The following is a 22,668-nucleotide window of genomic DNA, read 5'->3' as shown; positions in this document are numbered from 1 at the left end:
AGCTTGTCTTTGGTATTAAACCCTTGCTGATAATACAACCAAGCTATAAAGCTGTGTTTGGGAATGGACCATTTGGTCCAAACAATATGAGACCAGCTTACAGCCTGGCTGGTTGGCCTTAACCAGCTATACCCCTTCTTGATAGTATACTCCTTACCTGGCATCATAGTCCATTCATTCTGATGATATGTTGGCTGAAACTCCTGCTTCAATTTACAAACTTTTTTCCACGTCCAACTGGCATCCTGGGGAGGGTTATAGTCCTCCCATTCTTGTCCCTTCACGTAAACACTATGCACCCATTGCACCCATAGTTTAGATGGGTGAGCCTGAATCCACCAGACCAGTTTCCCAACTGCTGCTTTATTCCAACTGTACTCATCTCTCAGACCAAGTCCCCCCTCCTTCGATTAGTGCAAAGTTTTGACCGAACAAAAGAGGGGTCCTAGCATATTCGGTCCCTCCATGCCACAAGAAGTTCCTGCATATTGCTTCAATTTTGAGGAGCACTGCCTTTGGAATGATGAAAATAGAAGCCCAGTAGGAATGTAGAGTTCTGTATACTGCTTTTATCAACACCAGTCTCCCAGCATACGAGAGTTTTTATCATTTTTGATTTTAAAAGTTAAGTTAAAATTTCCCATCCCCACACTAGTATGTGCATTGTCCTCAATGGCCAATACAATAGAAAATTATGCAATGCAAGTGATGCGTGTATTTTATATAAGGTTTTTACCTCATTTTTACACACATTTCTTTGTTATTTACGTGGCGTCTAGCTACAAATGCCCCCAAATAGTCTACTTTGGTTTGTGCTGTATAAATTGCAGGTATGAACCAGAAAGGATCGAAATCAAGCCTAGACTTTTCCTAATCGCATGCATTTTGGAGGAAAAGGAATTGGAGTTCGGAAATTGTCACTTAGGGATGCGTGAAGTGGCCACGGAAGGTGTCCAGGAGTCCATCCGTGCTTATATAGCTCGATCGATTCATTTTGCTACTCATATGGTCGATCAAATGCTTTATCCTCCAAGAATAATTCGATCGGGCTGTGCCTTTACTCGATCGAGATAGTCACCCTTAGAAATCTTTGATCGAGCACCCTATCTACTCGATCGAACTGATTGTCAAGCTTTCTCCTCGATCGAGTGATTTCATTTCACTCGATCGAGAGCCTAGGTATTTTATGCGGATCTTGATTTAATTTTTGAGATTTTCTTTTGTAATTATGATAAATAAGTATGACGGCAGTCAAAAGACTCTCTCTCCTCCTCTTCTCTTCTTCGACTTCTCTGCCCTTGTTCTTCCTTAGGATTGGAAACTTGGAACTTATTTCTCCTTTCCTTGTAATCGGTACTCTCTATTCGTAATTAATTAATTGTTCTTATTTTATTGCTTTTGTTCTCTCAATCCCTATTGTTTCTACTCTCCTTTTAGATCATCAATTATGCTTAATTTCTATAGTTTATGTGTGGTTATTGCACATTCAATAGTCATGCATAGCTAATTCCCTTTGCTAAGACATAAGGGAGCCATGATTTTAAGGGAATTATTAATAGGTGATTAGAACTTGATGCGAATTAGATCTATGTTGTTAATCGCTGCATATAATTGTTCTTGTCTATTTGAGTCGACGTAATTAGATAATTAACCTCGGTACACCTTGACCTGGATCGGAAGATTGGAAAAGGTAAGACATGCAGTGAACATTATGGCATTCTAATGAGGGCGGAAGTTAAGTTAGAATTGTCTTAGGGCGAATAGCGGACCAGAAGGACCTTTTCACTACTCTCTAGATCGAATTTGCATTGACCTGTGACCCTAGACTATATCTCTTAAGAATCATGGTGAACCGGCTGTCTTAGCTGTTTTCCTTTCCTTGATATTTGCCAATTTTCTTCTTCGTCTTCCTCTACTTTTTTACTCTCCTTTGATCTCCTTAGATTAGAACAACCATTAAAACCCCCAAGAAATTGTTACTCAGACGGACTTAGTTTAGCAGGAATTTTCCCATCTCCATGTGGAGATCGACCCTACTTCTGCTAACTTCTGTTAATAGTTTTAGGTCTTTATTTTTGATACTAAACGACGGTATCAAATTTTTGCGCCGTTGTGGGGGGTGGTGGCATAATTTTGTTGCTTATTTTAAGTCTGTCTTTCATCTCAAGGAATTTATTCCTTGAGACTGACCTCATATTTTTCTAGCGCTTTATTAGTGTTGTAGGAAATCTGTTCTAGAAGAGAACATTGTCATACCTTCCCTTGTGTAGACATTGTTTGCCATTATGCCGAATATCGCCAGTCACTCAGCACCTACGGTGGATTCTTTGCCTAAAGGTTTCTTGCTTCCTACTACAGATGCAGGGACCTTTGGAATTCATCCATCTTATATACAGTTAGTTGAGAGAAATCTCTTCAAGGGATTACCTGGTGAAGATCTATGTAAGCATATAGAGCTATTTATAGAGTACTGTTCCACCATTCTGTTAGTTGCTGGGGTGACACAAGATAGGGTTAAGGGAGTTCTTTTTCCCTTTTCTTTGACTGATGACGCCCGGGAATGGTTGAGAGATTTGGACAGGGAAGCTGCCGGTGTCACTGACTAGAGTTCCCTTGATTTAGCCTTCTACAAACGGTACATCCCACTACAGCGCACTAATGCTTTGAGAGGCCAAATAACTACATTCGTAGAATTGCCTACTGAAGATTTGAATGGAGCTTGGACTAGGTTCAAGAAACTTGTTCGTTCTGTGCCTCATCACAGCTTCAAACGTTGGTTCCTATGTACCCAATTCTACAATGGGTTATATCCTGACTAGAGAGCCATATTAGACAACGCGGCAAAAGGGAGGTTCCAGAAAAATGTTGAAGATGATAAAGGATGGCACCTTATTGAAGAAATGGCCATTCACGTAGCTGAATATGGAAATCCTAGAGGAGGTAGGCAAGGAGCTGAGTCTTTGGTAGCTGGAGTGGAAAGTTCCAGTGGAAGGCTAGACAATTCGGAGATCTTACAAACTTCAGCTGTGCATGAACAAGTTTATGCCATAAATGTGCAAGAAGTAATTTGTGGTAGATGCGGTACAGAGAGACACGACCCTATTACTTGTATGGCGGATGTGGAGCGAGCCCGTGCTTATCGACAAATCAAGCAAGGAGTGTCATTCTCTAAACTATATGAAGACTTAACCATGACAAGTGCCTCTAGTCCTTCTAAACCAATGCCACAAGAAGTTGATTCACCCTATACAATTGGTGAACTTGCAGAGTTGAAGTCTTTGGTGTTGAATTTAACACTTCAGCTTGAAATGAAGACTGACAAAGACGACAACGCTATAGAAGAGCTGCAAGACCAAGTTGTGTGCCTTACATCTGCGCAAAGTCAGGTGAATCACCCACCTCAATGTGACCCAATCAATGCCATAAATCTCCGAAGAGGTCTTACTTACAATGGACCGAAAATGCCGGAAGATGATGATATAACTGCTGATGAGATCCCGGAAATTGTTTTGGAGGAGTCAAGTAACGATATCCCTGCTGAGCATCGTCAAGTGCCTCGATCGAATGATACCTCTTCTCGATCGAGTGATATATCCTCCGAAGGTGCTCGATCGAATACTCCCACTCTTCGATCGAGAGAAGCTCAAACTGTCGAATTCGATCGAGGAGGTTATTCTTCTCGATCGACTAATTTGCCCAACAATAATGTTTGATCGAGTGATTCAGGCCCTCGATCGAAATGTGTTAAATTTGATGAACTCGATCGAGAGGTATGCATTCCTCGATCGAGCACTTTTCCTGAAGAAACTGTTCGATCGAGTGGAAACAATACTCGATCGAATGCTTGTGCCAGCGGAAGTTTTGTTTCAAAGCCTAATTCCGCTACCGTGTCGTCTTCCCCTGCTGCGGAGATGTCACGTTCTGACAAAGGTAAAGAGAAGGTCGCATACCCGCTTATTGCTACCAGAGTTCCTTATCAGGGACGCCTGAAAGATGCTAAGGTTGAGCGACAGTACGGTAAGTTCATGGACGTGGTCAAGAACTTTCAGGTAACCGTCCCCTTTACCGAACTTATTACCCAGGTACCTACTTACGCAAAATTTACGAAAGATATTTTGACGCGTAAGAGAGAGCTTAGTGAATTCGAGACAATTGCTTTTATGGAAGAGTCTAATAATTTACTTCTTAATAAAGCTCCGTCAAAAATTAAAGATCCGGGTAGTTTCTCTATTACCTGTACCATAGGAAACGAAGTTATAGATAAAGCTTTATGTGATTTAGGAGCCAGTGTCAGTATCATGCCTTTTTCTGTCTGTAGGAAACTTAATACAGGTCACCTTAAAATGACTAATATCACTTTAAAGATGGCTGATAGATCTGTTAGACGACCCTTGGGTATCTTAGAAGACGTGCCTGTTAAAGTAGGCAAGTTCTTTATACAAGTGGATTTCATTATTTTAGACATAGCTGAGGATAACCGGACCCCAATTATATTAGGAAGACCATTGTTATGCACAGCTGGGGCCATTATCGATGTCAAACAAGGGCGTTTGTCTCTTGCAGTGGGGGATGACGCAATCACTTTTAGTTTACCTGATACACTTGCTCGCCCAATGATAGAGTATACTTTCTATTCAGTTGATATTGTTGACGAGTCTGTTTATGAGCTCTGGTCGGATTCCGTTATAAAGGATCCACTAGAAGCTTTGATGCTTTTAGATGAGTGTGCAGATAACCTAGAGAACAATGATGCTGTTTTGGATTTGCTTGAAGCTGCATTAGATGAGCGTGAACTCACCGACGCTGAGGGAGAGAGAGTGGAACAAATGATAAATACTCTTTGCGCCATCGAGGTAAAGGTACCTGAGAGTAAGCCTCTTCCTTCTCATCTTAAATATACATTTTTAGACGATACAGAGCAATATCCAGTCATTGTTAGTGCTAAATTGGATTATGATCAGCTGACTGCTTTGTTAGCTGTTCTAAAGAAAAAACAAGAAGACCATGGGTTATTCATTGGATGACATTAAGGGTATCAGTCCTGATATTTGTATGCACATAATTGAGCTTGAGGAAGATCACAAGCCTTGCGAGGCACGTGGTCATCGCCGACCAACCGAAAGATGCGGATGTTGTGATGGCTGAGGTAATGAAGCTGCTCGATGCAAGTATTATCTATTCTGTTGGTCATTCTAAGTGGGTGAGTCCAGTTCAGGTAGTTCCTAAGATAGGAAGGACTACTATGGTCAAGATTGATAAGAACGAATTGATACCAACTAGAGTAGTGACTGGTTGGCGGATGTGCATAGACTACAGACAGCTAAATGCCGCCACGAAAAAAAATCACTTTCCACTTCCTTTCATTGATCATATGGTTGAAAGGTTAGTGTCTCATAAGTTTTTTTGTTATCTAGATGTATACTCAGGGTTCTTTCAGATCCCTATTCATCCAGGCGATCAGGAAAAGACTACTTTTACTTGTCCTCAGGGTGTTTTTGCTTATCGCAGGATGCCTTTTGGTTTATGTAATGCCCCTGCCACCTTTAAAAGGTGCATGATGGGGATATTTATTGAGTATATACAGTCTATTATCGAAGTCCTTATGGAAGTTTTTAGTGTCTATGGAAGTGACTTTGCTAATTGTCTGTCTAACCTTGATAAAGTGTTGCAGCGTTGTATTGAGGTTAATCTTGTGCTTAATTGGGAGAAGTGCCACTTTATGGTCAACGAGGGAGTTGTCTTAGGGCACTTAGTTTCTGACAGGGGCATTGAGGTTGATCAATCAAAGGTGCAAGTGATTCAACAATTTCCTCCTCCTGTTAATGTTAAAGGAGTGAGGAGCTTCCTTGGTCACGCCGGCTTTTATCGCCGGTTTTTCAAGGATTTTTCAAAAATTGCTAAACCACTTACACAGCTATTGCTTAAGGATGCCCCCTTTGCATTTACTGATGAGTGTCTTTCTGCTTTTAACAGGTTAAAGCAGGCCTTGATTTCAGCACCGATTTTACACCCTCCCTATTGGGACTTGCCGTTTGAGATTATGTGCGATGCTAGTGACTATGTACTAGGAGCGGTGTTAGCCTAGCGGAAAGACAAAGCCTTTAATGCAATATACTATGCGAGTCGAACTCTGGATGAGGCTCAAGTGAAATACACAACTACTAAGAAGGAGTTGTTAGCTGTGGTTCATGCGCTAGAGAAATTTCGTTCTTATCTGATAGGGTCAGAAGTTACAGTTTTTACTGATCATGCAGCGCTGAGACACCTTCTTGCTAATAAGGAAGCTAAACCATGGCTGTTAAGGTTGATACACCTTCTTCAGGAGTTTGATTTACAAATAAAAGATAAGAAGGGTGCAGAGAACGTAGTAGCTGATCATCTGTCGCGATTATCGCAGCAGGAGGGAGAGGATTCTTTACCCATTGATGACTCTTTTCCCGATGATTCCTTATTTGTTGCTTTGTCTTCTAATACTAACCATGATCCATGGTATGCAGATTTGGCTAACTATGTTGTTAGTGGCGAGCTGCCACCCGACCTTTCTCATCAGCAGAAGAAGCGTTTTCTCTATAACGCTAAGCAGTACTTTTGGGATGATCCTTATTTATTTAAGGAATGTGTAGATGGTCTCTACAGACGATGTATTCCATAGTGGGAGACCAAAGCAATCTTAGAGGGCTTTCATTTATCCTCTTATGGTGGTCACCACGTTCCGTCTCGCACCGTGGCTAAGGTACTTCAATCTGGTTTTTACTGGCCTACTTTATTTGCCGATGCTAAAGTGTTTGTTTCAGCTTGTGATGCTTGCCAACGCTCTGGGAATATTTATAAGAGACATGAGATGCCACAAAATGGCATCCTAGAGGTCGAGGTTTTTGATGTCTGGGGCATTTATTTCCAAGGACCCTTCTCGTCTAGCAAAGGTAATAGGTATATTTTGGTAGCCGTAGATTATGTGTCTAAGTGGGTGGAAGCAATTGCTTCACCTATTTGTGATGCCAAGACCGTGATTAAAATGTTCAAAAATATTATTTTTCCCCGATTGGGTGTCTCGAGGGTTGTCATTAGTGATGGGGGAATGCATTTCAAAGAAAAAAAACTCACTTCTATATTGTCTAATGTCGGTGTCCAACACCGTCGCGGTTTGGGGTATCATCCTCAAACCAAGTGGCAAGTCGAGGTCTCTAATAGGGAGATAAAAGAGATTTTGGCTATGGTAGTTTCTAAATCACGGAAGGATTGGAGTCTAAAACTGGATGACACATTATGGGCCTATCGTACTGCCTTTAAAACACCGATTGTTGCATCACCATATCGATTTTTTATGGGAAGTCCTGTCATTTACCTGTTGAGTTAGAGTGTAAGGCTTGGTGGGCTATTTGTGAACTAAACTTTGATCCTAATTTGTATGGTCAGAACCGTTTATTGCAGCTAGATGAGCTGGAGGAGTTTAGGGTAAATACCTATGATAGCTCCCGCATCTACAAAGAGAAGACGAAGAGATGGCACGACAAACGGATCATACCTTGAGAATTTCATGTCGGGCAGAAGGTGTTGCTGTTTAATTTCCGACTGCGCTTATTTCTTGGTAAGCTGAAGTCCAGGTGGATTGGCCCTTATACAATGACTGGTGTCACCAAATTTGGGTCCGTTGAATTAGAGAGTTCCGAGGGCAACAGGTTCAAAGTCAATGGCCAATATGTGAACCATTACCTTGAAGCAAACAATGCGGATGGCAGAGTTGAAGATTTGTACTTCGACAATCCTTATGCACTAGCTAATTGAAGTCAAAAGGTCGTGCGGGACGTCTTAAACCTGCGCTATCCGGGAGGCAACCCGACCTGTTTTGTTGTAATTTTGTTTAAACTTGTTGCTTTAGTTTCTGTGTGCTTAAACTCTTGTTTTGGGAACAATTGCTGAACATATACGTTCTTTTTTTTGTCTCGTGGTCCCTTTTGCTGAGTTTTGCAGGTTCCTCGTGCAAACAGTTCGATCGAGAGGTTTTCTTGCTCGATTGAACACTTCTGCTGCTCCTTCCACTCGATCGAACACTTGCTTCCTTCGATCGAGTGCCTCCAAAATCCACCTCTTCGATCGAGAGCCTCTTCTCCTCGTCGAGAGCTTCTGATACTTGTTTTAATCGATCGAGTCCTTATTCTTACTCAATCGAGTTTGGTTGGTGTATTTCGCATGCTGCGACATTGATATGCCATTTGCGACCTCCCATATTCATGGTTGGTTTAGGGAGGTCGCCACTTCACGTCGTCTTGTAAGTTTTCTATGATCCGTTCTCCTTTTCTCTTCAGTTTGCATTACTTTCCCTGTTTTTGGTACAATGAGGACATTGTACGGTTTGGTTTGGGGAGGTATGCTTCCATATCTGTGTCTGCATGTTGTTTTATTCCATTTCAGTTTGCACGTTTATTTATTTTCGCATGCATTGCTGTTTTTAATTCAAAAATTCCATAAAAATTCAAAAAAATTCACGTTTATTTATGCATTTAGGTTGAGTCGGAACGTTGAACTTTTATTCTACTTTGAGTCGTTTTTACCCGTACCTTGCACATTCTTAACATTCTGTTGGCATGGTAATGTGCATAATCTACGAGCCTTTGTTTAAAACTTATCTGAACGAATAGACTTAACTCTTATATCGGTAAGCTACATTTACATTCTAAGGTTTAGAGCTTGATAAATTGGTGACAATCATGACCAGTTTCATATAGGATGTGAGTAGTACTCTCTATAGGGCATGTTACATCAAATTGCATAAACATGAATTTAGTCTACTTAGTACCTGTATGCATTCGGTCTGTCGTTGGTGTCATATGTTAGGAGAGGCAATTCCTTTTATTTCATTCTATTAATGAGCTCCACGTAGCCAAATTGCCCATTTTGTCCCATATAGCTACAATCTATAATTCTGCCTACCCTAGCTGAGCTAGTAATAGTAGTCGTTGGGAATGTTCCATTGCAATATGGTTATATCTGGTTTGAGAAGTTGGTGGAAATGTCAAAGGGAATGGAAAAAAAAGAATGAAAAGAAAAGGTTGTGAAAAAAATTGAAAAAACGAATATAAAGAAAAGAAAGATTATGAAAAAATCATGAGCAATCAAAAAAATATTATGTTGTGATTTTTGCTCCCATGCTATATTTGTATCTTATGTGGAGTTGACGATATTATGGTGATTAGTGAGTTTGTGTGCTACAAATTGGCACTGTTCTGCATTGTTATATTGAGTATGAAGTTGGGAAGTTTCACAATTTGGATCCGTTGTTGCTGGCTTGGCTATTAACTCCATATCTTCAAATTCATTTCAGCCCCTTCTTACTCATTACCTCACTTACCCAAAATAAGTCCTCGGCATTTGTCTTGGTCATTAGTTGGTTTGATTGCATATGTATGGTTGTAGAGACTTTATTCATGTTAGACTTCATGCATGTTCTTATAGGTCGAGTTAGGTGAGTGTCTATACTTCTTTATATCCCTTACTTATATACTCACCGTGTGCTTAATTTGAGTGATGAGCGACCAGTGAGAGTCCGATATTTATGAGTCTTGCAAGGTCGACGGTTCAGCAGTTTGAAGCATTGATTTAACTCGTTTGCACTTATTTATTGCCACTTTGTTAGTTGTTCCATTAAGTTGGTTTGGGTGGATAATTTGCAGCTGATGAGTTGGTCCCGTTCCGTTAGTTGTCTTTAGTTGCATTCATAGTTTGCTTGGGGACAAGAAAAGGTTTGGTTTGGGAGATTTGATGCGTGTATTTTATATAAGGTTTTTACCTCATTTTTACACGCATTTCTTTGTTATTTACGTGGCGTCTAGCTATAAATGCCCCCGAATTGTCTACTTTGGTTTGTCTTGTATAAATTGTAGGTATGAACCAGAAAGGAGCGAAATCAGGCCTGAACTTGTCCTAATCGCATGCATTTTGGAGGACAAGGAATCGGAGCTCGGAATCTATCACTTAGGGATGCGTGAAGTTTCCACGGAAGGTGTCCAGGAGTCTACCCGTGCTTATATAGCTCGATCGATCCATTTTTCTACTCATATGGTCGATCGAATGCTTTATCCTCTAGGAATCATTTGATCGAGCTCTGCCTTTACTCGATCAAGATAATCACCCTCAGAAATCTTCGATCGAGCACCCTATCTACTCGATCGAACTGATTGTCAAGCTTTCTCCTCGATCGAGTGATTTCATTTCACTCGATCGAGAGCCTAGGTGTTTTATGCGGATCTTGAGTTAATTTTCGAGATTTCCTTTTGTAATTATGATAAATAAGTATGACGGCAGTTATAAGACTCTCTCTCCTCCTCCTCTCTTCTTCGACTTCTCTGCCCTTGCTCTTCCTTAGGATTGGAAACTTGGAACTTATTTATCCTTTACTTTTCCTTGTAATCGGTACTCTCTATTCTTAATTAATTAATTGTTCATATTTTATTGCTTTTTTTCTCTCAATCCCTATTGTTTCTACTCTCCATTTAGATCATCAATTATGCTTAATTTCTATAGTTTATGTGTTATTATTTCTCATTCAATAGTCCTGCATAGCTAATTCCCTTTGCTAAGACATAGGGGAGCCATGATGTTAAGGGAATTATTGTAACACCCCCATACTCCAAGTGCCTTACCAGGACCACTCAGGTATAAGGATACTACCATCTCGGTTACCCGAGGCATGATAATCATAAGACAATGAAGAAACATACTTTACTGAATAAGTTTAAGTGATTACATAATAAAACCAACTGTAAGCAAAATACAACTGTTCTCAAACTATAAACCAACTGACAGGAACTGTCCTAACAAACACAGCGGAAGACTAAAGACTCTGATATGAGATGACTCCATCCCCACTAGATCCCACGCGTATCCAAGATATACCCTTTGAAGCAACTGCTCACCACCCCCGAATGGATCACCACAGTTTTTAAAACATTTAAACGGGGTCAATACTAATCACACAATTTATATACATATCAACAATCCGATAAACAGACAGCTTAACCGTCACATGCACACAATCACACCAATCCAATAATCTCAATCACCGACTGTCCACTGGACCAGCCCTGCCAGTGGGGGACCGCAGCCGTACCCACCAAATCCCCGCTCCACATAGTGAGCGATAACCCTGTCCATTAATGTGCACATCCCCTTCCGTGGCGGGTTCCACGATGGGCGAAACTAGGGCGTGAAGCCACTCCCGCAAGTGACTCCACTCAGCCGAGAACGCATCTCGAGAACCATAGACAACCAATCACAATCACAACATCAACAACCGCCTGAATCTATCAACAATGTACAATCACAATCACAGCCGTCACAATACAATTACTATATCAAACAATCAATCTCACACATCAACAATCATCCCATTATGGGTCTAATACTGAGTAGGAAATCCTACCTGGAAAGCATAATTATCGACGGTCTCTACAATCAGTATCGTAAAGGCTCTTCTACAAAACCTCCTCCTATCATACAAACATACAAACACTACCGAATCACAATCTACACAAAAACCCCCAAATCCCTAAATTAGGGTTTAACCAAATTAAAGGAAAGACAATAAAAAAAGGTACATAGATCTTACCCTCGACGCAAGGAACTCAACGGTATAACCAACGACGAGAACTGACCTTCCAAACTCCGGGTATTGCTAATAATGCGATTAGGATGAAGAACTTGCTTGCTTTCTCTCTTAAACAGTAATTTAGGTTTTGCAAAAGTGGTTTAGAATAATGACGACGAAGCTTATATATCTTAATCGCATAATTAACAAAACCCGAGAAAACTCCCCGTAAAACCGGCTACTCGATCGAGTACCCAAGGTACTCGATCGAGTACCCAAGGTACTCGATTGAGTACCCCCCTACTCGATCGAGTATCCCAGCTACTCGATCGAGTACCCAACAGGCCATAAACTTTTCTAAAACGCAATCTACCCTTACTCGACAGAGTAAGGCCTACTCGATAGAGTACCCCAAGACTTATAAATACGGAGTATTACAGTCTTCCATCCTTAAAAAGAACTTCGTCCCCGAAGTTCAACCCATACATAAAAACAACCATACTAACTCGACCAAGACACAACAACTTAGCTAAGAACTCAAGAACTCGACCGAACATAGAACATGAACTCTTAACACCCATTCCACCAACTATGTTTACTTCCACAACATGACTCACGATATCGTATCTACCACATATATATCCCTCACGACACCAACTCCATACATAACCAACTACCATCCTCTAACGCTGCTAGCTCCATAATATCATCCACTATCAAATCCAATACCAAGACACTCATAGACATCAAACGGAATGTTACATTCTACCTCCCTTAAAAGGAACTTCGTCCTCGAAGTTTACTCAGACTCCTAACATCATCCTTCAACTGTCAACACTATATAAAATATTCCCACACTCTGAAGCATCACACTACTACAAGCACGGCCATGGCCTTTTAACAACATCAACCACAATATATACAACTCTACTTCGAATTATACTAAGACATGCACAATCATCAAATTTTTTTTATCGCATCCTACTCCTCTTGAGATAAATGTTACGTCCTCGTAACTCACTAATACTATATCCTTAGTTATATCTTCTCATTATTTTCATCACCATCACATGTCATAGATAACCGCCTATAAACCTAACACTCACCATTCCTATATCCAAGGCTCCCATACATAAACATTTCTCATACCTCAACTCATTTGGCATACCACCTAACCTATACCATAAAACTCGTAGCAAAATCACCATACCAACTCTTCATTATTACTGCAAAACAACATACCTCTCTATGTAAGGCACTTATCTTCCAGAAGCATAACTCACGATCCACACTCGTTACGTACACGCACAATAGATCCTCAAGTTCTTTCTTCCATTACCGCAAAACTCATACACAACTTAACATGACACTAATTCCCAATACCCTACACTCACTGTCTCAACAAAAAAATTATGAACCACCTGCATCTTTCGGGTCATTACCACACATGTTCTACGACTCACTTGCCATTACCATGTCTACTGAAACCTTAACTAGAACAAGATCATAATTATTGTAACCACCTCTCACAACCGCGTCTCATCAACAGAATATCACTATACCATGACAACAACGAAAACATATACAACTCTATTTCATACCATACTCTACCCTGATTCTCAAACTTAAACTGGTAAAGAAAACATCAATAACAAAACAATCGTCTATCTCGTACAAACCGAAACTCACAGGAGCAACATCAAACAAAACAACAATCTATGTATCACTGGTATGCACTTTCGAAAACTCGTATCATAATCATCCCGCCTACTCCACCACAACCGGTGACGGCACCACAACACCGCCACCAACAGCCACACCGCAGTGCGAAAATACCCGCATCACAACACTAAATATCGTGCCCGGATCACCACCCGAGGCACAACAACCACATCGATAGACATCACAACTGCATACGACTCCCATAAACACCGACTCGAATAACTTTTCAGACAAGAAAAACTTACTCAAATCCACTTTACTAAATCATAACACAACGTATTTTATGAATTAAACAGATAATAACCTCGTGAATATCATCCCCTTACCATATCACAGATTGACATGTATCGTGAATACAGACAAGCATAACTAGTCATGCCAAATCAGTCAAATTATTACCCTTTTTAAACATCATTCCATTACGTTCTCGTATCCAACACGTATTACAGAAAATTCAGATAACAACATTATAACTATCACACCATACCGCTTCTCGTGAGGTCACAACCTCACACAAACATTTATAGACATCATAGACCCATAATCACATCCAACTAGTCAATCCTGATCACGTAAGTTACCACTCGATAAGGTTACCTGTCTCCCGAGCTTAACTCATATGCCCCTCATAATATATTTTCCCGCTCGCATAACCATCACCTCATGCCAAGTATAACCATACCATTAATATTCAACCACTAGCGCTCGCCTCATATAACCACATCTTATACTTTCTTACAAACATTCATATCAATCCGGCCTTTACAAAATCAACCTCTCTAAGACTACTGTCTTTCTTATCTATCATCACCCTTAACCACTAGTGACAACACCACAATACCACCACTGCTCGTATATCAAACCTCTTACACTCATATCAAAATAACACGGTTTTTCTCCTATCTTTGGTTAACATCCCAAATAACGAACATCAAACCCATCAACAAAATTATCTCAACATTATACCCAATCTTTCGTCTTATTTGTATTGTCATCCAACTCTCCACCAAATATCTCGTATCCTGCCAATACTCCACCAACTTATTACTCCCTTAATTCCTCGAAACTCATTATCAATCATGTTGTCCTGAAACTTCTATATAATCATTAACTAATATCCTCATGATAATATCATAAATCTCGACGATTCCTTACTTCTATATCACATAACTCTGGTCAACATTTTTCTCAGCTTACTTTTATCCTTCTTTTCTCTTTACACTCAACAATAACAATTAATAGCTCAACTCCTTATTCCTTCTAGCTAACTCTTTAGTAATCCAATTACCCTTTCGTTGCTCCAAAACTCAAATTCCATTATTTTCTACCGACATCATCTGACTCTTTCTTACCATGGATCTTCTCTTATTATGCTATCACTCACACTTGCCACTAATCTATCCATAAAATCAACGTTCACTGTCCAAACAATTGCATCTACTTTGTACCTCTCTAGAAATCAGAATTCATTTAATACCGTTAATTGCCCAAGGAAATCCCACAGTGGTTTCACCTCTTAATAAACCAAATTTCCCTAAACTCCCTCACTGTCTACAAATCCACCTCGCGACATGTCTCCACAAAGTTCACTATATACCCCTCTTCTCAACCCCTTTAAAACGAACTTTCACTATGTATATTCTTAACCCACACGACTCCTAACCATCCCCCTCCATGATTCTTTACACATCTCAAGCTGGCACCATTTGCGTCCCTCATTTCAATCTTTTCATTCTCACGTTCCATAAACTCACACCATCCCTTGCCCACATTCATTTACTTTTACATTACCCAACATACAAACATATCGCTCATCTCATCTCACAAAACATGCTCTATGTCTCAATAAACCATACCAATCTTCCTTTTCTTTTTCCACTATTTATCACAACACATATAACTTATGTCTTCCTACCGAACTCCTACTCACCACAGGTGCCACTCACTTCACCATAAGATTGGGTAACTTACGTATCAAGACCAACATACATGTAAAACAATGCATAAAGAAGCAAAATAACATCTTTGAATTAAACATAATATGCAACGAAGTCAAAAGGGTAAGCATATGACCCAAAACAGGGGTCAGTTGATCGAGTACAGGCCACTCGATCGAGTAAGGGACTTACTCGATCGAGTAGGTGAAGATCAGAAGCACGTAAAACAAATCACCAGGGATACTCGATCGAGTAACTAACGTACTCGATCGAGTGCCCCCTTACTCGATCGAGTACCAAGGCTACTCGATCGAGTACCCCAATTCTCAACACTGTCCAGTTTTCGTAAAACAGCCATAACTCACTCATTTCTTGGTCGTTTTGGGCGTGTGACCTATCGTTAGAATCGTAAAAGAACAAGCTATCACCTCCAATTGGAATTACATTAAAATCATTTATGCATCTCAAGTTATAATAGTTTAAAGACAACTTTGCTGTAATCAGTCGACATAAATATTTGATTTTTACTTCCAAACAGCTTAAACAACAGCCAAGCAAACAAAACCAGTCCAAAACTCATAAAACCAGTATTCATAATCATATTTTACTATTTTCAAAAGCTAAGCAACAACATTCATCATGCACATAATTTATCTAACTTGCCAATTATGACTTACCCACATGTTTTTATTCTATCACTTTTCGTAAACAAAATCACAAATACATGACATCAAGTCCCCTATTCACATGTTACTAGCATAACAACATTATAAAATAACTTCCATTATATAACATGCTTAATCAGGAACCATGTTATCATACCACGATGATTCATCTTTTTCCACTAATTCATCCATCATACCACATATTTATCCACCATATTCGTTCAACATATTCACCCAGCATATGTTCAATTCACACTCCCAACCTTCTGTACTTTTACTCAACACGACAACAACAACATGTATACTTACACATCGCTTTATAGATACAGACAAAACACTTTTCCTTACATAATTATAACATGCCAAATTACATGTATCAATCATTATACTTCCATGCTTTACAATCAACCAACATACAATTCACGTCATCATCATCTTTCAATTCAGATCCCCCATCCTCCACATGCATGCATCCATCAATTCATACAACATACTACTACATAGATACACACAAAGACACAATAAGCACATAACGATCCCGACACATATCCCATGGTGACCGGTTCAAAATTGTAGGGCGAGTTCGCGACTTTAGGACGTCTCCCAAGTCTTTGCATTAGCTCCTACAACCTTTACCCCGGGTTCATTTTAATTGACTCCCTAGATTCATTAGATTCATTGGTTACGGGTTTCGGATCGTCTCTCGATACCATTTGTAACACCCCCATACTCCAAGTGCCTTACCAGGACCACTCGGGTATAAGGATACTACCATCTCGGTTACCCGAGGCATGATAATCATAAGACAATGAAGAAACATACTTTCTTGAATAAGTTTAAGTGATTACATAATAAAACCAATCTGTAAGCAAAATACAACTGTTCTCAAACTATAAACCAACCGAAAGGAACTGTCCTAACAAACACAAATGGAAGACTAAAGACTACGATATGAGATGACTCCATCCCCACTAGATCCCACGCGTATCCAAGATATACCCTTAAACGCTCACCACCCCCGAATGGATCACCACAGTTTTTAAAACATTTAAACGGGGTCAATACTAATCACACAATTTATATACATATCAACAATCCGATAAACTGACAGCTTAACCGTCACATGCACACAATCACACCAATCCAATAATCTCAATCACCGACTGTCCACTGGACCAGCCCTACCAGTGGGGGACCGCAGCCGTACCCACCAAATCCCCGCTCCACATAGTGAGCGATAACCCTGTCCATTAATGTGCACATCCCCTTCCGTGGCGGGTTCCACGAAGGGCGAAACTAGGGCGTGAAGCCACTCCTGCAAGTGACTCCACTCACCCGAGAACACATCTCGAGAACCATAGACAACCAATCACAATCACAACATCAACAACCGTCTGAATCTATCAACAATGTACAATCACAATCACAGCCGTCACAATACAATTACTATATCAAACAATCAATCTCACACATCAACAATCATCCCATTATGGGACTAATACTGAGTAGGAAATCCTACCTGGAAAGCATAATTATCAGACGGTCTCTACAGCTGTATCAAAAAGGCTCTTCTACAAAACCTCCTCCTATCATACAAACATACAAACACTACCGAATCACAATCTACACAAAAACCCCCAAATCCCTAAATTAGGGTTTAACCAAATTAAAGGAAAGACAATAAAAAAAGGTACATAGATCTTACCCTCGACGCAAGGATTTCAACGGTATAACCAACGACGAGAACTGACCTTCCAAACTCCGGGTATTGCTAATAATGCGATTAGGATGAAGAACTTGCTTGCTTTCTCTCTTAAATAGTAATTTAGGTTTTGCAAAAGTGGTTTAGAATAATGACGACGAAGCTTATATATCTTAATCGCATAATTAACAAAACCCGAGAAAACTCCCCGTAAAACCGGCTACTCGATCGAGTACCCAAGGTACTCGATCGAGTACCCCCCTACTCGATCGAGTATCCCAGCTACTCGATCGAGTACCCAACAGGTCAGAAACTTTTCTAAAACGCAATCTACCCTTACTCGACAGAGTAAGGCCTACTCAATAGAGTACCCCAAGACTTATAAATACGGAGTATTACAATTATGAATAGGTGATTAGAACTTGATGCGAATTAGATCTATGTTGTTAATCGCTGCATATAATTATTCTTGTCTATTTGAGTCGACGCAATTAGATAATTAACCTCGGTACACCTTACCTGGATCGGAAGATTGGAAAAGGTAAGACATGCAGTGAACACTAGGGCATTCTATTGAGGGCGAAAGTTAAGTTATAATTGTCTTAGGGCGAATAGCGGACCAGAAGGACCTTTTCACTACCCTGTAGATCGAATTTGCATTGACCTGAGACCCTAGACTATATCTCTTAACAATCATGGTGAGCAGACTGTCTTAGCTACTTTGCTTTACTTGATATTTGCCAATTTTCTTCTTCGCCTTCCTCTACTTTTTTACTCTCCTTTGATCTCCTTAGATTTGAACAACCATTAAAACCCCCAAGAAATTGTTAGTCAGACGGACTTAGTTTAGCAGGCATTTTCCCATCTCCCTGTGGAGATTGACCCTACTTCCGCTAACTTCTGTTACTAGTTTTAGGTCTTTATTTTTGATACTAAACGACGGTATCAGCAAGCTAATTGAAAATGCATGATTTCAACAATAATATGCAAACTATATGACATATATACATAAGTGATGCATTCTACTATACCCTATATGATGCATGCTATCTATTGTTCGGAGAGCTAATTTGAATTAACTCGCATCCCTTGTGTTTGAACTTCCCCAAACCAAGTAAGACACTATTTCTAGTGTAAAAATAGGGGGAGTTCATGCACAAGGAAATGATGCAATGCATGAATCCTAATTGTCATTTTGGATTTTCAAAGCGGGAACAATAAATGAGACACCTCAATGGAACCGAGGTGGGAGTCCATTAAATGTTGTTAGGACTCAAAAGAAATACTCAAGATAAAGATTAAAAACATGATAAAGAGACAAAGCTAAAGGAGGTGTAGAAAACTCACAATGGAAAGGTTGAAGTCAAGTAATCAACCCCGCATGTGTGGTATCCTCCAAATAGCCTTGTCAACCCTCAATTGTCGTTCATTGTGACATACTCATCATCGGCATCATTGCCGTTGATACGTGTATATTGTGTAATCTTTTTAGCCTATTTCAGCACGTATTTCCATGCATTTTTGTACTGTTTACATAGTATTATGCCCCGAATTGGCTACTTTGGTTCGTTTTGTCCGTTTTGTAGAAATGAACCCGAAAGTAGTGGAATCGTACCATTTTTCGTCCTTTTTGCATGCATTTTGAGGAGACGGGATTTTCCAGAGTGAGATACTGCATTGGAATGCCTGAAGGCACGACTTATGAGGCAGTCGGGCACGAGTTTAGGCTGATTTGAAGGAAGAACATTCGATCGAGTGGTTTTATTACTCGATCGAATGGTTTCTATAGCCTGGGTTGATCGATTGAGTAGTTGTTTACTCGATCAAGAAGTGCTGAAAAGAGAGGTTACTCGATCGAGTAACTATTCTACTCGATCGAGTAGATTTTCTGGAGTTTTGCTCGATCGAGTGGATTTATTCTACTCGATCGAGTGGTTTAGGCTTTCATGGGCTTTAATTAGCCCGTGAACGTGTTTTAGTTGTTGGACTTAGTTTATTTTCTATTTAAACTTGCGTTAACTAGGTCATTAGCGATCTTTTATTTGATCATCTATCAGTTTTAGCTTTCACAGTAAACACATTACGTTGCTTTTTTCCCTTTTCTCTGTATTTTTGCTTTCGGGATTATTTCGCTCGGATTTTGTCGTTCTTTACACCGGATTCTCACGATTGTAATCTCTTTCTCCTTTCTTAATAATAATCTTTATTTCATTTGCTTTAATTCTTCGTTTTGCTTTATTTAATTTCTGCCCTAATTCACTTTTATGCAATTTAATTATCGTTTTAATATATTGAATGCTGGTCATTTACCTACTGTTTGTTTTGATAGTATAAATAGCGATATGAGTAGCTAAACTCGTTTCATGTTGGGATTAGGGGATCTACGGTAGAAATGTGACGATGTAGTAAGTAGGTTAGATGAATTAATTGTGAGATTATGTCACCATAACAATTTAACTGTATTTTACCGACTTAGTTGAGTGCACGCTTCTGAGTCGCCCTTTTAATCTGGCTAAATTTAATCCTGGATTGGAAGATTGGACTAAATAGGCCTGCTATGAACAATAGACTACCCTGGCGAGGACGAAAGTTAAGTTAGTGGTATTTTAGGATAGAAAGTGGACCGGAAGGACCTTTCCATATCCGTCTCGCATTAATTTGTCTAAGTTGTTTACAGTTGAGTCACTGGACTACCGTAGTGAACCGAAATCCTGACATGACCCTTCTCTATTTGATAGTTTAATTCTATTTTCCTGCCTTTATTGCCCTTGTCTCTGCTTCTCTTTCCTTTAAACCTTTAGTTTAGAAAACCAATTTAAACAACCCCCCCCCCCCCCTTTGTGACCAAATAGATGGACTTCTACAGATATCTTGCCTCCCTGAGGAGATCGACCTGACTTCCCTAGCCATATAGTTAGTTTAGTTAGTTTATTTTTGATAGGTACACGATACCACAAATTTTGGCGCTTGTTCTTGGGAGGCAATTGCCCTATCTGTCTTTATTTTGTTTATTTTATCCGTCTTAGGGAATTTTTATTCCTTGAGGCAGTTCTTATTATTCTTTTTCAGTGTTGTGTATGCCCAGGTCAGACAGGTTTGAGTTAGTTGCAGGTGATTCTGAGCCAGGAGACTGTTCAGGCATAGACTCCGTCTGCAAAGAGAATCACGAAAGGAAGACTTGAGTACTTTCGAGCCAGAGCTACATCATTTTCTTTTCGCAGAAGACCAGTCTTTAGAAGAAGACATTCCTATTTCTGCCGATCAACCAGTAAAGATGCCGAACATTGCTAGTCACTCGGAGCCTAAAGCATCGTATATTCCTAAAGGTTTTAATCTATAGACTGAGTATGGGAATACATTTGACATCCGTCCTTCCTATATCAATCTGGTGGAGAGAAATCTCTATAGAGGTGTGGCAGGTGAAGACCCGAGGAAGCATATGGAGGTCTTTACGGACTACTGTTCTACTATCCCCGCCACAAAGGGGGTAACGCCAGACAAGATTAAGGAAGTTCTGTTTCCTTTTTCTTTGATTGATGCAGCTAGGGAGTGGTTGAATTATTTGGACCGTACGGCCGCAGGGGTTACAAACTGGGAGACCCTTGCTCTTGCTTTTTATAAGAGAGATTTCCCTCCACAGCGCACCAATCAGCTGAGGGCAAAGATTACGAGTTTCAAGCAGGCACCTAATGAGACTCTCTATGAAGCATGGTCCCGTTTCAAGAAGTTGGTGAGGTCTCTTCCTCACCATTGTTTTGACCCGTGGTTTCTGTCTAACCAGTTCTACAATGGGCTGTATGATGATCACAGAGCCATACTTGATGCGTCATCTAATGGGTGATTCCAAGATAATACCGACGATGATAAGGGATGGGTCCTTATTGAAGAGATGGCGAACCACAGTGCTGAATATGGAAACCCGAGGGATGGTATTAGAACAGTTCATGCAGTCGATAAACAAGTTGTGGCTCAGCTGGAAGCCATGAATGCTAGATTTGATAAGTTGAAGTTACATTCTGCTGGGGAGCCTCAGACGGTCCATATGCTTACTAGAGGGGAGACCGTCACATGTGAGAGGTGTGGTAGCAACGACGATCACACTACTGTTGGCTGTCTTACAGAGAAGGAACATGTCTTTGCCTTTCAACAATACAGGCAAGGAGGGGGTTCCTATTATAATAACCAAGGGGCAGTCCATCCCAATTTGAGGTGGACAAGTCAAAATGTGCTCAATCCTACCCCTCCTCCGCACCAGGCGACGATCATATGTCCCTCCGCATAAGACTCAACAAGGCTTTCAGAAGCCTCCTTCCTTTCCTACACCTAATCAAGGTGCCTCGTCTTCTAGTGGGGTAAGTGAGATAGGTGAGTTGAAGACGATGTTGCAGTCTTTGACAAAGCAGTGGAAGTTAAGCGACCAACAAAAAGATGCTTCTATCAAGGCACTTGAAACTCGGTTGCCCGATTAGCGCGAACCGATCCACAAGGAAACTGGGTCATTTAGCGTCACAAGGTGACAAAAATCCACATGAGACGGTAAATTTAATTAATCGAGAAGCGGTCGTTCATATGAGGGTCCTAAGTGTTGAAATCAGACCCGAGGAAGGAAATAATAGCTGATGAACAGTGTTCTGTAAAAGGAAAATGAGCTGACGGCTAAGAAAGTACTCGATCGACTAGTTTCTGGAGGTCGGTCGAGTAAAATTATTGAAGAAAGTACTCGATCGAGTGGAATTTCTACTCGATCGAGTGAACAGGCTAAAGAAGTTGTTTGATCGAGTGAGATTTCTACTCGATCGAGTGATGTTGTTGAAGAAACTACTCGATCAAATGGGATTTTTGGTCGATCGAGTAGTATGGATAAAGGATAGCTTGATCGAGAGCCTGCTAGTGCTCGATCAAGTGAGAAATCACCTGAAAGACCTCGTTCGAGAGAAAAGAAGCGTCCTAAGGATACAGAGCTTGATCCGGCTGACACGTTGGAAGAGAGAAACAAGGGACTCGAGATACCCGTCACGGTTCCTTTCCCGAGGCATCTGCAGAGTACTAAAGCTAATC

General features: G+C 40.3%; 1 non-coding gene across 1 annotated transcript; it reads right to left on the bottom strand.

The window, feature by feature from the left end:
• Positions 1 to 21,260: 21,260 nt before the first annotated feature.
• Positions 21,261 to 21,366, bottom strand: LOC141640065 (small nucleolar RNA R71). Its single transcript, XR_012542811.1, has one exon. It is a non-coding gene; the product is annotated as a small nucleolar RNA R71 (small nucleolar RNA).
• Between the last annotated feature and the right edge of the window lie 1,302 nt (positions 21,367 to 22,668).

Source organism: Silene latifolia, unplaced genomic scaffold (genome assembly GCF_048544455.1).
Source record: "Silene latifolia isolate original U9 population unplaced genomic scaffold, ASM4854445v1 scaffold_70, whole genome shotgun sequence".
Taxonomy (NCBI): Eukaryota; Viridiplantae; Streptophyta; class Magnoliopsida; order Caryophyllales; family Caryophyllaceae; genus Silene; species Silene latifolia.
This window is presented reverse-complemented; position numbering and strand designations above follow the sequence as displayed.